Source organism: Oryctolagus cuniculus, chromosome 6 (genome assembly GCF_964237555.1).
Source record: "Oryctolagus cuniculus chromosome 6, mOryCun1.1, whole genome shotgun sequence".
Classification (NCBI taxonomy): Eukaryota; Metazoa; Chordata; class Mammalia; order Lagomorpha; family Leporidae; genus Oryctolagus; species Oryctolagus cuniculus.
The window spans coordinates 92393241-92406803 of NC_091437.1; the positions used below are offsets into that span (position 1 = coordinate 92393241).

General features: G+C 44.7%; 1 protein-coding gene across 6 annotated transcripts in view; it reads left to right on the top strand.

The window, feature by feature from the left end:
* SGK3 (serum/glucocorticoid regulated kinase family member 3) overlaps positions 1–13563 on the top strand; it is a 152032-nt gene that overhangs the window by 21040 nt on the left and 117429 nt on the right. For 2 of the 6 annotated variants that reach the window (XM_070075141.1, XM_051844535.2), the window contains exons 2-3: positions 5464–5633; positions 5785–5882. The exons of 2 other annotated variants lie outside the window; for them this stretch is intronic. The gene's annotated coding sequence lies outside the window, so the exon portion shown is untranslated. The remainder of the gene's footprint in view (positions 1–5463; positions 5634–5784; positions 5883–13563) is intronic. 2 more of the 6 variants (XM_070075138.1, XM_070075142.1) reach the window with 1 other exon arrangement.

Sequence of the window (13563 nt, forward strand, 5' to 3'; positions counted from 1 at the left end):
TGGAAATACTGGGTCCCTGGGACCCTGGAACTGCCTTAGCAAAGGCCCCCTGCTCACCAGCTCTCCAGCCCTCTGGGCTACTGTCTTTTGACATCAGTCCCCCTTCTGACTCCCGGGATTTAAACAAGCTGAAGGCCCAGACCTGGGCCAAGCCTCTCAGGTGGACTGCTCCATGCCACAGCTCCCAGAAGGAGAAAATGTCATCATGTAAAGGCCTAAGACATTCGGCGCGATTCAGTCGGGAAACGGCAGCACAGTCAAGTGACCTGAACCTCCTAGAGACCCCAACCAGGCCACCTTTGTGACTCCCAACAGGATCTGGTTCTTGGGACTTTGTCATTTTGTTGTGGATGCTGGGGCAGGATGCACACATGTTAGAAGGACCTAGTGTTCCCATGGGATCTTCTGACAGAGACACCCTGGTAACGTGTGTGTCAGGAAGTCACACAGTGTCTGCGTTCCTGCCTGGTACACGGCTCTGAGTCTTACTTCTTGAAGACCACTGTGAATCATTTGTCACTTGGGGTTACTTTGATAATTCTCTGAAATCAGTTTTCCATGTAACTTTCTAGAGACTTTCCAAGTTTGGCATGACTGCTTAAGCTGGAGCATGCACAGCCCCAATTCTGTGCTGCAGGATGCCAAACAACAAAAGATCCGTGTTGAAGGAGCATCCATTTTAACATCATATTTGAAAAAGGGTCATTCATCAATAACTATCTCCCCTCCCCCCAGAAACATGGAAGAGAAGAGGAACAGGAGTGTGTGTGTTTGGGCAGTGGGGGGAGAGTCCCATTTCCATGGCTTCCCTGGGTGGCTCCAAAGGGGCCTTCTCCAGCCCTCCTTTCAGCTCACTTGTGCTTTGTACAGGTGGCTTTGAAAGGCCAGGGTGCTGCCAGGTATCCTATTGACCTGAACACCTTTGCAGAGAAACCCCAAGTACTTTGCCCATGCTGTCTTCTGCTGAACCAAGACCTCAGGCACATAGCAGCATGGACTTCCTGCCCGGCTCCCACCTGCAGCTGTTTGAATCCACAGCCGGTTGATCCTGCATACCATGTTGTCAGGGCCTGTGTCCCTCGCAGCTGGGTTTTGTCCTCCATTGACAATGCAGGGAGACACTGGATGTGGACACTCTGAGCTCTGCTGCTTACACACCCTATGGACCACGATCTCCCTGCTGTGCCAGAGATCTCAGAACCTGTCCCTCCTGTACGTGTGCAACTGTGTTGGCTTTGAGCCCCTCCCTCCTTCTCCTCTCCCTTTCCTCTCCCTATCCCCATCCTTTGGGAACCATCACTCTACTCTCTATTATCAGATCAACGTTTCTGGAATCCTCACAGCAGTGAGACTGGACAGCATCTGTCTTTCTTTGGTGATCCATATGCAGGTCAACTCAGTTGGACCTTGCCAAGGTACACACAGGAACCCAAACATCACATGGGACCCAGTCAGTGCATCCAGCTGTGATCTCTCTTTGTGAGCAGTCACAAAATGCTCAAGAAAAAGAAAAACCTCAGGTGGCTCAGTTTGCAGACCTCCCTCTTGGCTTGCCAAGTTAGGCTACAGGGGAGCTACATTTTGGCAGTGGATGCCAGGGTCCATCACTGGGGCTGACAGGATGCAGCACCCCCCCCACCCCCAAGGAGGAACCTGAGCTCCTCCCGTAGGCCACCTGCCTGCCCTGGCTCTTCAGGATGGCCACTTCTCTCCACCTGTCGTGAGCTAGAGGAGGGCTTGCAGTGGTTTTGCAGGTGCAGTTTCATAGCCACATGCTTCCCAGTCGCCACCTAGTGGGCGAGCATCACCAGGCTGAGGCTGACCTGGCCGATGATGTACAGGAAGTGGTATCCATCCTGAGTCTTTGCTTCATGATAAGTACCGGATTTATGGCTGTGACAGATTAGTGAGAGCAAAGCATATGCAATTATTTAATGTAAATTGTCTGTGTCATGGGAACTTTTATAAGGAAATGAAGATCCAAAGAAATGATTAAACTTGTATATTTTTATGCCACTTCCTAAAGAATGAGCAGTCATGGAGAAACACGATTGGAAAAGGGAGTGTGAACTAATGGTGTTAAATCTAGAAAACATGTACAAGACCTGTTCAGATTCTTCTGAGTCCCAAAGACGGAAGGATAGGGTTGCTCCTTTCTTCAGGGTATACAAAGATACTTCTCACATCAGGTGACCTGCTACTGGGGACTGGGGAAGGCCAAAAAATACTCTCTAGGTTTTATGTTTGTTTTAATTTTTTAAAAGATTTATTTATTATTTATTTGAAGGAGTTAGGGAGAGAGAGAGAGAGCGAGAGAGAAATCTTCCATCCACTGGTTCACCCCCTAATGACTGCCACAGTCAGGCCTGGGCCAGGGTGAAGCCATGGGCTAGGAGCTCAACCCAGGTCTCCATGTGTGTGGCATGGTCCACAAGTACTTGAACCATCAAGTGCTGCCTCCCAGGGAAGGTACAAGCAGAAAGTTGGAAGCAGATCCAGGTTGCAAATCCAAGTACTCCAGATATGAGATGCAGGCATCCCAACTAGAGTTTTTAACCACTGCACTGTGTTCCTGCACCTCCTGCCTGGATATTTATTTCCTGCTTCAGAGAAAGATGGAGGAAGTCAGATTGACCTGCCTATTTCTTCTGTCCTCTCAGGTGCCAAGGTGACATATTTTGGGGTAGGATCTCCTGAACCCCATCATATACTTCTTTTATTAAAACAGAAGAAAAACGCTTCTATCCACATAGGCCTATGTGTATGTAAGTGCCTGGGACAGCAGCCATTGCTGGGAAGAGACTTGGTGGTGGTGGTGGTGGTGGGGAGTGGGAGTGGCCCACAGGACTTCTACTTTAATGTGTCAGTGTTCATATTTTACAGTGAGGCTATTCGAGTCTAGGGATGGCCTCTTAATTAAAACAGGTTTTTTTTCCTTAACGAATAAATAAAATTCCACAAAAGCCTACTGCTATAATGTAGTCTCTACCATGGGAATTGGTTTCATCCCTTTACCACAATTATTACTGACTTTAAAAATATCCTTTGTGTTAGTCCTTGTTAATTTATAATCGCCATTTAATACAATGTTTTTCAAACTGCAAACTAAAATCCATTATGGGGTTATGAAACCAGTGTATGGGAATTCAGTCGGTACATGAGAAAGAAAGGGAAGGGAGGAAGAGAAGGAGAGAGAGGAAAGAAGAGAGCAGAACAGAATAAGATGAAATATAAAGTATTTGAGCCGGCGCCGCGGCTCACTAGGCTAATCCTCCGCCTTGCAGCGCCGGCACACCGGGTTCTAGTCCTGGTCGGGGCGCCGGATTCTGTCCCGGTTGCCCCTCTTCCAGGCCAGCTCTCTGCTGTGGCCCGGGAGTGCAGTGGAGGATGGCCCAAGTGCTTGGGCCCTGCAGCCCATGGGAGACCAGGAGAAGCACCTGTTTCCTGCCATCGGATCAGCGCGGTGTGCCGGCCGCAGCGCTCCGGCTGCGGTGGCCACTGGAGGGTGAACCAATGGCAAAGGAAGACCTTTCTCTCTGTCTCTCTCTCTCACTGTCCACTCTGCCTGTCAAAAAAAAAAAAAAAAAAAAAGTATTTGTGTGCTATACAAACCAGAAAGGCAAATATATTTTGTGAAACTTTGTGATATGAAATTTGTTTCTTGCCAGTGGGAAATTATAGCCTCAAAAGTTTGAAAATATGGAATTAACCTCTTTTCTTCTTGACTTTGTGGGATAGCTAAAGAAGACTGACTTTTTTCTCTTGGGCATTTGTAGTGTGGGTATTTTGAAAGGGTTAAAAAAAAAAAAACAAGTATTGCAGGTTTATTCTTGCTCATTCTTGCTGTTTTATCATTAAGTTCAGCTTGGAAAAGCAGAACCAAGAGAAGTCATCCTTGTGGATGTAGGAACTTGTCTGCTCATTAGTGTCCAGAGAATCTCTCCGAGGGAGGACTGGGCGGAATTCTAACGGCTTGGCCTGGCTTCCAGAGTGCACCATCCCTTTGTAACTGGGCGAGGAAAGGAGCCAGTGTCTAAATGACTTGGCTGGTGAGAGTGTCTTTTAGTCTAGATTTCCTATTGCAAAAGGTCAAAGAGCTACACTTAGGATCATGAGGTTTTCAGATTTGTCCATAAAAGATCCAGAAGTCATGCTATTTAGATGGAGCAATTTGGAAGGAGAATTTTCAGAGTCACATTGTCTAGGGTGCACATACAATCTGTCTTTGTTTTGTATTGATATAGTTATTTTTACCCATGAAAACCTAGCAATTTGTATTAATGATGTAGAATATGTTGAATAAGAGACATTTCTGAGCCAAATATATGTGACAAACAGTAAACATGGAAACTTAGCTGTCCTTTCTTTTCCTCTTTTCCTGATTCCATCAGCTTACCTTCTCTGTCCCCGCTTGGAGATGGAGCTGAGTTAGCTGTTGAAGCATCAGCTGCAGGGCAGCACACTTCGTTAGGGCTTGCAGAAGTCTTGGTGTGAGGGAGCGAATGAGACATTAGGGAAGTCTTGCTTCAATATGTCAAAAGCCATATTGGTTTAGTTATCTGTCATTTCTGTTTCCCACACAAAGAAAGCAGTTTAAATAATCCTTGATCCCATATAACTGTTATTTTTATATTACATTATGTATGTATATGCATGTGTGTATGTATATATTGTAGTTGTGAATTTTTAAATTTCCTATTTAATACTGTTTTACATAGTATATTTTTATTTAGTGTACTCAATTATCCATTATTAATTTTACTGTAAATGTTTGGGCTATTTCCTTTTTTGAAAATTAAAGAATTATTTATCTATTGGAAAGGCAGAATTACACAGAGAGAGAGACAATAGGGGGAGATCTTCCATCCACTGGTTCACTCCTCAACTGGCTATAATGACCAGGGCTGGGCCACACTGAAACCAGGAATCTGGAACTCCGTACGGGTCTCTCATATGGATGGGAGGAACACAAGGACTTGGACCATCTTCCACTGTTTTTCCCAGGTGCATTGTCAGGGAGCTCAATCTGGAAGTTGAGCAGCCAGGACTTGAACAGGGATGTGGTGTTGCAGGTGGCAGCTCAACCCACTGTACCACAACAGTGGCTGCTGCACTATTTCATTTTAACAGAAAAGGAAATGGAACAATATATAGGTGACCATGTCATTCAAATCTATTTTTACTTGAAGAAGTGGTGCTCTTGCTGCTTACAGCTAAGAAACAGTGAATCTTCAGTTGAAAAGCAACAGCCAGTCTTGTTTTTTTATTACTACCAGCTGGTTTCTCAAAACTAAGTTCAACTTGCAATTCACATATTCTTTGGGATATTCCACTGAGACTGGTGATAGGGAAGACTTTCAATTCTGAGCTCATGCTTTTCTTGTTGATCACTCTGATGGCAGGGCCTGAAGTGGCTGAGTGCTTTCGGAAGTCTAATAGGATTGTTGGTTTGTATAATGACAGCTGGAGAATGCCCATGGACTTGGCCTTTTAGAGGTATCAACAAACTGAATCCAGAACCAATCCTCCAATGAATCCTGCCCAGGTATAAGTGTGGGACATTTTCCTTGTCCAGGCTATCACTCCATTGGTGTGGAAGGACATCTTCCCAGAAAAGACATCTCCCCAGAAAGGTGAGTCTGAAAGTGACCAGGTCTTGAGCACAAACAGGTGCCACTCTTGGAGGATGACTGATGGATGACAGGGTCTGGAAGGTTGTGGCATATACTGGTGGCTTTCTGCTCAATCAAGTTACCTGTATGCCTCTCTTCTTCATCCTTATAGGTAGAGCCCACGTCCTACCACACAGACTGAATACACCAGACATTCCCAACTCCTTGCAGCTAGGGGAGGGCATGTGACACTCTCCTAACTCAAGAGAGGTAAGGGGAAGTCTGTGGAGAATTCTGGAAAAGATGTTCCTCCTTGCCACAAAGGAAGATGTGTCTAGGTAGCGTCTTCTCTGCATCCTATTGTGCCAGGAATTTGGGGCTGGTTCTCTGTCTCCCGGAGATGAACAATTATGACGCAGACAATGGGGAGCGGGTGGGCAAAGGGAAAGTAGATTTGATTGAGAAACTGAGACTCCTGCTTGCCAGGAGGGGTCCCCAAGGGAGGGTTCTGTCAATCCCTGGGGATTGGGAGCTTCTAGGGAGTGCATATCAACTGATCAATTCTTCCTTCCATGTGCCACGGGTCTTCTTTGCATCGTCTGTGTTTCTTGAGTAGCCAAGTGCTTACCCTGCTACGCACTTGAGGAACGTGACCACTGAGGACACATTGCTTCGTAATGTGCTCTGATTTGGTGCCAGAGCCGAGCTTCTTATACTTACTTACCTGTGGGTGTAGGATCCATTGTGTTCCCTAACTATCTTCAATTTCCTTAGCAGATGGCAGTTTCATACAAACACTTGGTTCCTCATTCCCGCAGGGGCCTCTTAACTGCCTGTTAACCCTTTTAGTTCCTCCTGCCTTGCCTTTGGATGCAGTTTTGTGAGGATGTAAGGTTAGAGCTATGGCAGCCATCTGTTAGAGCTGTGCACCCAAGAGCTGACAAGGCCAGGAAAAGCCTCAATTCCCTGAGATCACAGAAGAGAGAACCTGGGTTATGGAGGACAATAAGTTGCCACATTGACCTCAAGGGTTCACCTGAGATAGTGAGTGTCTCCTTGCTAGGCTGTCTTTAGACAGACGTATCAGTTGCAGCTGACAATGTTTCAGCAAGAAGTCAGCGGGCAGGAAGTCTGGAGGACTGCTTAGCTCTGGCCCTGTGTGGTGCTCCCTGGCTCGGGATGCTTAGGTCCTGAACCAAAGGCTGCCTGAGGTAAAAGGTCCTCTTATCTTGGACTCCCCTGACCTCTCCCCATCTTCCCTAGTTCCTACCCCCAAAGCCTGGGAAATCTTTTACTTGTCTGAGGGTATAATAATGTGGTCCATACTCATCGAAACATATGTGTGCTCTGAATTTTCTCAGGACCTAGGCTGTTGAAACTAAAAAGAAGCTTCTCTTTTCCTCCTTCTATAGCAACATTTCCTAATTTACAAGGACCTAGATGCCTAAATGAGGGAAACACCAATAGGATGTGTATGTGTTGTAGTGGAGGGATTGGGCAGGGAAGGGGGTGGTGCTGGCAGTGGAGAGGATTAGGCAGGTGTAAGAAAAACCCAAAAAGAGAACAGGATCAGCAACGATTTTTAAGCCTGGTGTCTATTTTACAAGCTCTGTCCTTTTTAGACGTGTTTGTCATAAGCATTCACAGTATTAACATGTAGCAGAGGATGTGAGTATACATCACAAACAGCATTTTAAAACTTTTTTGAACTTTTCCTCTTAACAGTCTGTCACAAAGGCAATACATTTGCTGACGGAATATTTTCAGAGCCTGCTGTCTGCCAGGCATAGGTGCTAGTATGCAGTGTATGCAATAGGAAGGGATCCTTGACCTCACAGAGAAATAGCAAAAGTAAACCACCGACCATAGAAGATGGTGAGAGAGAAAGAGAGAAAGAGAAAGAGAGAAATCCAATTTGGACATGCTAGGAGATGGAGCCAGGAGAGGTTGTGGGTGTAAATAGGATGTCAGGGTATCTTAGGAAGTGAGGAATCTGAGCCAAGGACATGAAGGCCACAGAGACATCTCAAGTAGAGCAACCAGGCAGAGGGAACAAGCACCAAGACTTCGAGGCAGGCGACCCAGCATGGATGGTAACTTTAAAAAAAATTATTTTATTCAGAAAGCAGAGTTAGAGTGTGTGTGTGTGTGTGTGTGTGTGTGTGAGAGAGAGAGAGAGAGAGAGAGAGAGAGAGAGGGAGGGAAGGAGGGAGAGAGAGAGAGAGAAAAGTAGATCTCTTCCATCTGCTGATTCACTCCCTAAATGGTTGCAATGGCCAGGGCTGGGCCAGGCTGAAGTCAGGAGCCTTGAATTCCATCTGGGTCTCCCACGTAGGTGGCAGGTGCCCAAGTACTTGGTTTATCTTCTACTGCTTTCCCAGGTATGTTAGCAGGGAGCTGGATTGGAAGTGGAACAGCTGTGACTTGAACTGGCACCCATGTGGCTTCACCTGCTGTGCCACAACACTGGCCCCTAAATCTATTTCTACTTCTGAGAGGGAAGTCTCTGGGAGTGAAGTATGTTGGTAGAACACATCCTCTTCTCTAGCGTATTTACTGCAGTGATTGAAATATCTTCAACTAGATCATGCGGTGTACTGTCTATTAGTGACACTGAACATTCAAAGGAGTGAATGTGGTTGTTTTAATAAGTGTTTTCTAATCTTATACACTGACTTGGGAAAGAGATGATGGATGTGAAAATTCCTGGCATAATGGAGGACACAAAGTAGACACTTGATAAATGTTGGCTGGTATCAATCTGTCCACAATGGTCTATACAATTTAATGGCTTCCGTGAGGGCATTTAGAAGGCCTGCATTCTAGTATTAGATCTAATTCTAACTTAACTAACCCTTAGCAAGTCAGACTTTCTTTGATTGTACATTACTCAAATTCCTTTCACCTCTAAAATTCTAGCAAATTTATATAGAAAAATAAGTTTAAATAAAGATTATTATTTCAATGGAGGTGGAAGTTTTTGTTGTTGTTCTCAACTTTTACAATTTTAACTAGGGTACACTGCATGAATAAGATTCTTTATAGCATTATCTAAAGCCAAGCAGTGATTTATTCGGAAACAAAGGGTTTCTTTGCAGTGTCATTTAGCTTGGCATTGCCATGAATCCAAGAATTATTCTACACGAATCAGAGAACAGTAATGCAGTTGTACTTAAGTTTAGAGTTCCACACAGCCATTCACCAGAGATGAATTGAGGTGAACAACTACTTCTAACTTAATTTGCAAAAGTTCTAAAATGTACTGGAGGAATTTGCTGCAGGAATTACAGTGAAAAGCAATTTGGGAATATGACAAAAATTATGCCAAGCTGTTGGAAAAATGACCACTGATTTTTATTATATTTATTTGCAGAATCTTGTAAGAAAATTAATCTAATGTAAATTTTAGGATCATTTTTACCATTTTGAAATGACGTCTGATATGAATGTTACAGAATGGGTCAGCATGGTTCATCACCTTTGTTTTGAAAGGAAGGCAATGCTTGACTTCAAATAATGCTATTATTTTAAAATTGTTAAAATTGTGGGAATCAAAATAAAAAAATTTTCACTTCTATTAAAAAGCTATACTTTATATATATGTTTGGCATCTCCTAGAAAAACCAGGAGGCAAGCTATTCAAATGTGCTGTAAGTTGCTAAAAATAATAAACTTTTGTTATTATAGTTCTTTTATAATTATTTTATGTATAGTGTTTATGTGAATAGTTCAGGTTTTTTTCAATAAAATTATCATCTTCAAACAGACTGTTTATTTTCTTAAATGTATATTTATTCCCATCTACTTGAAAGGCAGATGGGGCCAGCATTGTGATGCAACAGGTTAAGCTGTGCTTGCATCCTGTCTGAGTGCTGGTTCAAATCCCAGCTGCTTCCTGCTAATGTGCCTGGGAAAGCAACAGAAGATGGCTCAAGTGCTTGGGTCCTTGTCACTCACATGGGAGACCTGGATGGAGTTCCAGACTGTTGACTTCAGGCTAGCCTCACCCTGGCCATTGCAGCCATCTAGGGAATAAACCAGCAAATGGAAGATTCTCTCTTACTTTCCCTCTTTCTCCCTCCCTCCCTTCCTCTATCCCTCTCCTATAACTCTTTCAAATAAATAAATCTTGAAAGAAGAAGAAGAAGAAAGAAGAAAGAGAGAGAGAGAGAGAGAGAGAGCTTCCATCTGTTGGTACACTCCTCTAAACATCCCCAACACCCAGGCCTGGGCCAGGCAGAAACCAGGAGCCCAGAGCTCCATCAAGGTCTCCCACGTGGGTGGCAGAGACCCAATACTTGAGCCATCACCTGATACCTCCCTGAGTGTGCACTTGCACACTAGGAGGATGGAAACTGGAGAGCACCTGGGACTTGAACGAGTACTTGACTGAGGATGTGGGAGTCATAAGCATTGGCATAACCCACTGTGCCACAACATCTGCCCTCATGGTTTAGTTTTAAAAGGAGGGAGAAGTAGAAAGCAAGTTGTGAAACTTGAACTTAGGTAATGAGCAGTGGTGATGAATCATTAGGGTTTGTTGCGTAAACATGTACAGAAGTAGAAGAATCCATCAAGCGTATGGCTCTCTTTAATAGATTTCCTGGCCAGCGCCGTGGCACAATAGGCTAATCCTCTGCCTGCGGCGCCGGCACACTGGCTTCTAGTACTGGTCAGGGCGCCGGATTCTGTCCCTGTTGCTCCTCTTCCAGTCCAGCTCTCTGCTGTGGCCCGGGAGTGCAGTGGAGGATGGCCCAGGTCCTTGGGCCCTGCATGGGAGACCAGGAGGAAGCACCTGGCTCCTGGCTTCGGATCAGCGCGGTGCGCCAGCCACAGCAGCCACTGGTGGGTGAACCAATGGAAAAAGGAAGACCTTTCTCTCTGTCTCTCACTATCCACTCTGCCTGTCAAAAAAGTAAATAAATAAATAAAAAAGATTTCCCATGTCCTTAATGAAAATGATGGGTGTACAGTTGTCCCTAAGTACCCACAGGAAAGATTGGTTCTAGGACCCTCCTTGGATACCAAAATCTGCAGATACTCGAATCTCCAGTGGTATAGTATTTGTATATGGCCTGTGTACATTCTCCTATGTGCTGAAAATCATCTCTAGATTGCTTATACCAAATGCAATGTAAATGTTATATAAATGGTTGGTATACTATATTGTTTAGGCAATAATGATAAGAAAACAGATTTGTACATATTTTGCATAGATAAAACCATTGTGGGCCTAACTGCATAGTACAGGAATAAGAGGGAATGAGTCTTCCAAAACTGAAACACTTGCCCCTCCCCAGGGCTTCCTCTGGGTGCTTCAATCCTAACACGACCTTGTATTGGAATTATTTCTTCTAAATGTCTTTCTTTATTTTCCTGTGTCGCATGAGGAACTCTTGGATTCCCTGAGACACATTCAGTGTTCTGCTCATCATCAGAGGTAGGAGCCATAGTTGTCATTAAAATTGTTCTCTGGAGCAGGCATTTGTCCCATAGGTTAAGATGCCTGTGTCTCATATTGGAGTGCCTGGGTTTGACCCCCAAATCTAGCTACTGAGTCCAGCTTCCTTCTAATGCAGATCCTGGGAGGTAGTGGTGGTAGACAAGTTATTGGGTTCCGGCCACTCACAGGGGAATCTTGGATTGAATTCTCAGCTTTGGGTTTGGCCTGAACCTAGCAGGCATGATTATTTGGGGAGTGAACCAGAAGTCGGGATCTCTTTCTTTCTCTCTCTCTCTCTCTCTCCCTCTCTCATCCTCTCTCTGCCCTGTCTCAAATATATAAAAAAATTAAAATTAAATAAAATTAATAAAATTAAAATTAATAAAAAATTAAAATTATCTATTGATACAGAAACATTAATAAAGTAAGACAAGTGTGATTTAGCTCCATGAAAATCATATCATTTCATGCAAATTCTTTCCCATTTGCATTTAAATACTCCCCTTACTGTATTGGAAAACAGACACATTGATGTGGCCTATCTATCCACAATTTGTCCTCATGTTTCAGATTATAATTTATGAATGTTTTAATAATATAGCACAGCTCATAGAACATAGTATACCTCCAACAATGATTGAATTAATGAATACTAAACTCTGTTCATGTAAATCCAGCCTTTGTGGTTGATTACTCCTGTTGATATGGTCATCTACCCCATCTTTAAGAACCAGGCCAAAAAAATGAAGGAAAATATTTCCCCCATTTTATTCTGCATACCAGAGGAGACTAATCTTCTTAGAGGCCTATTTTAATTGCATGCCTACCTTTCTTAACCCACAATAGCTCTTTATTAGTTCAAATTCAAATTCCTCACTCCCAGTCCCTTTATCTATTCAACCTAATTTTGGGCAGTCCTTCTTTAAAATCAGACTGCACAGTTAGGTCAGTGTACTTCCTAGGCAGAAAGGCTGGTCATGTGCTTGAAGCATTTTTGTCTTTTTCAAATCTGGGCTTCAGTATCAGATTATGGACTTTAAAATCATATATTGTAGCAATAAACAGTAGTTCTGTATTCACCAAGTATTTATTGAGTGCCAAGTATGGGATAGAAATCAGGGGAGGGTGTTTAGCCTAGCAGTTAAGACACCCATATCCTATATTGGTGTACCCAGGTTTGAGTACACTCCTAATTCCAGTTAATGTGCACCTGGGAGGCAGTTGGTAATGGCTCAAATGCTTGGGTTCCTGCCACCCATATGGGAGACTTTGATTGAGTTCCCAGTTCCCAGTTGCCGCCCTGGCTCAGCCTCTGTGGTTGTGGGCAGATGGGAGTGAACAGCAGATGGGAGATTGTTCTGTCTTTGCTGTCTCTCTGTCTCTTTGCCTCTGGAAGGGAGGAGGAAGAAAGGGAGGGAGGGAGGGAGGGAGGGAGGAAAGGAAGGAAGGAAGGAAGGAAGGAAGGAAGGAAGGAAGGAAGGAAGGAAGGAAGGAAGGAAATCACTGTAGCTTCTTCTCTTTTGGAGGTTGTGGTCTAAATGTGAAGCAGACAGTAATAATCCAGGGGAAAATATGCTAAACTATAGGAAGTGCCCCAGGAGCTGATAGCAAAGGCATCCAACCCAGCTTTGGAGTCAGGGAGGGATTCTCCAGCTCAGTGACATCTGGCCTGATGTCAAACAAGTGCAAAAGCCTAGTGGGAAGAGAGCCCCAGACACTCAAGAAAGTTAGAGAAGCTTCTTAAGTTTCAAACCATAGGGGACTTACAAAAGGTGAGCTAGCTTTTTGAGGGGGCCATCGCAGATGATAGCAGCATCAGCTCTTTTCTCTAGAACTACTCCGTTTTTCTCGCCTCTTGCCTGTTTCACCAAACCTTGGGCCATTTCCCTGATTCGCTAAGTTAGGTCAGCTAACTTCCTGTCTGCAGTCCCCTCTGCGGGCCCTTAGGTTTCCACTCCTCTCCTCTGCCTGTTTCCCACTCCTCCACTGGCTACCTTCTAATGATGTAGATTTTGTCTTTTGTGTTTTCCCTCTTCTTTTGAGGGGAATTCTCAGAAAAAGAGAGGGTAAAACATCTTTGTGGAAACACTCTAAAACACTTATAATATATATATATTTTTTTGACAGGCAGAGTGGACAGTGTGAGAGAGAGACAGAGAGAAAGGTCTTCCTTTGCCGTTGGTTCACCCTCCAATGGCCGCCGCGGCCGGCGCGCTGCGGCTGGTGCACCGCGCTGATCCGATGGCAGGAGCCAGGAGCCAGGTGCTTTTCCTGGTCTCCCATGGGGTGCAGGGCCCAAGCACCTGGGCCATCCTCCACTGCACTCCCTGGCCACAGCAGAGGGCTGGCCTGGAAGAGGGGCAACCGGGACAGAATCCAGCGCCCCGACCGGGACTAGAACCCGGTGTGCCGGCGCCGCTAGGCGGAGGATTAGCCTAGTGAGCCGCGGCGCCGGCCAAAAACACTTATAATATTTTAAAGTCCTTCCCTAAACTTGTCAATTGACAG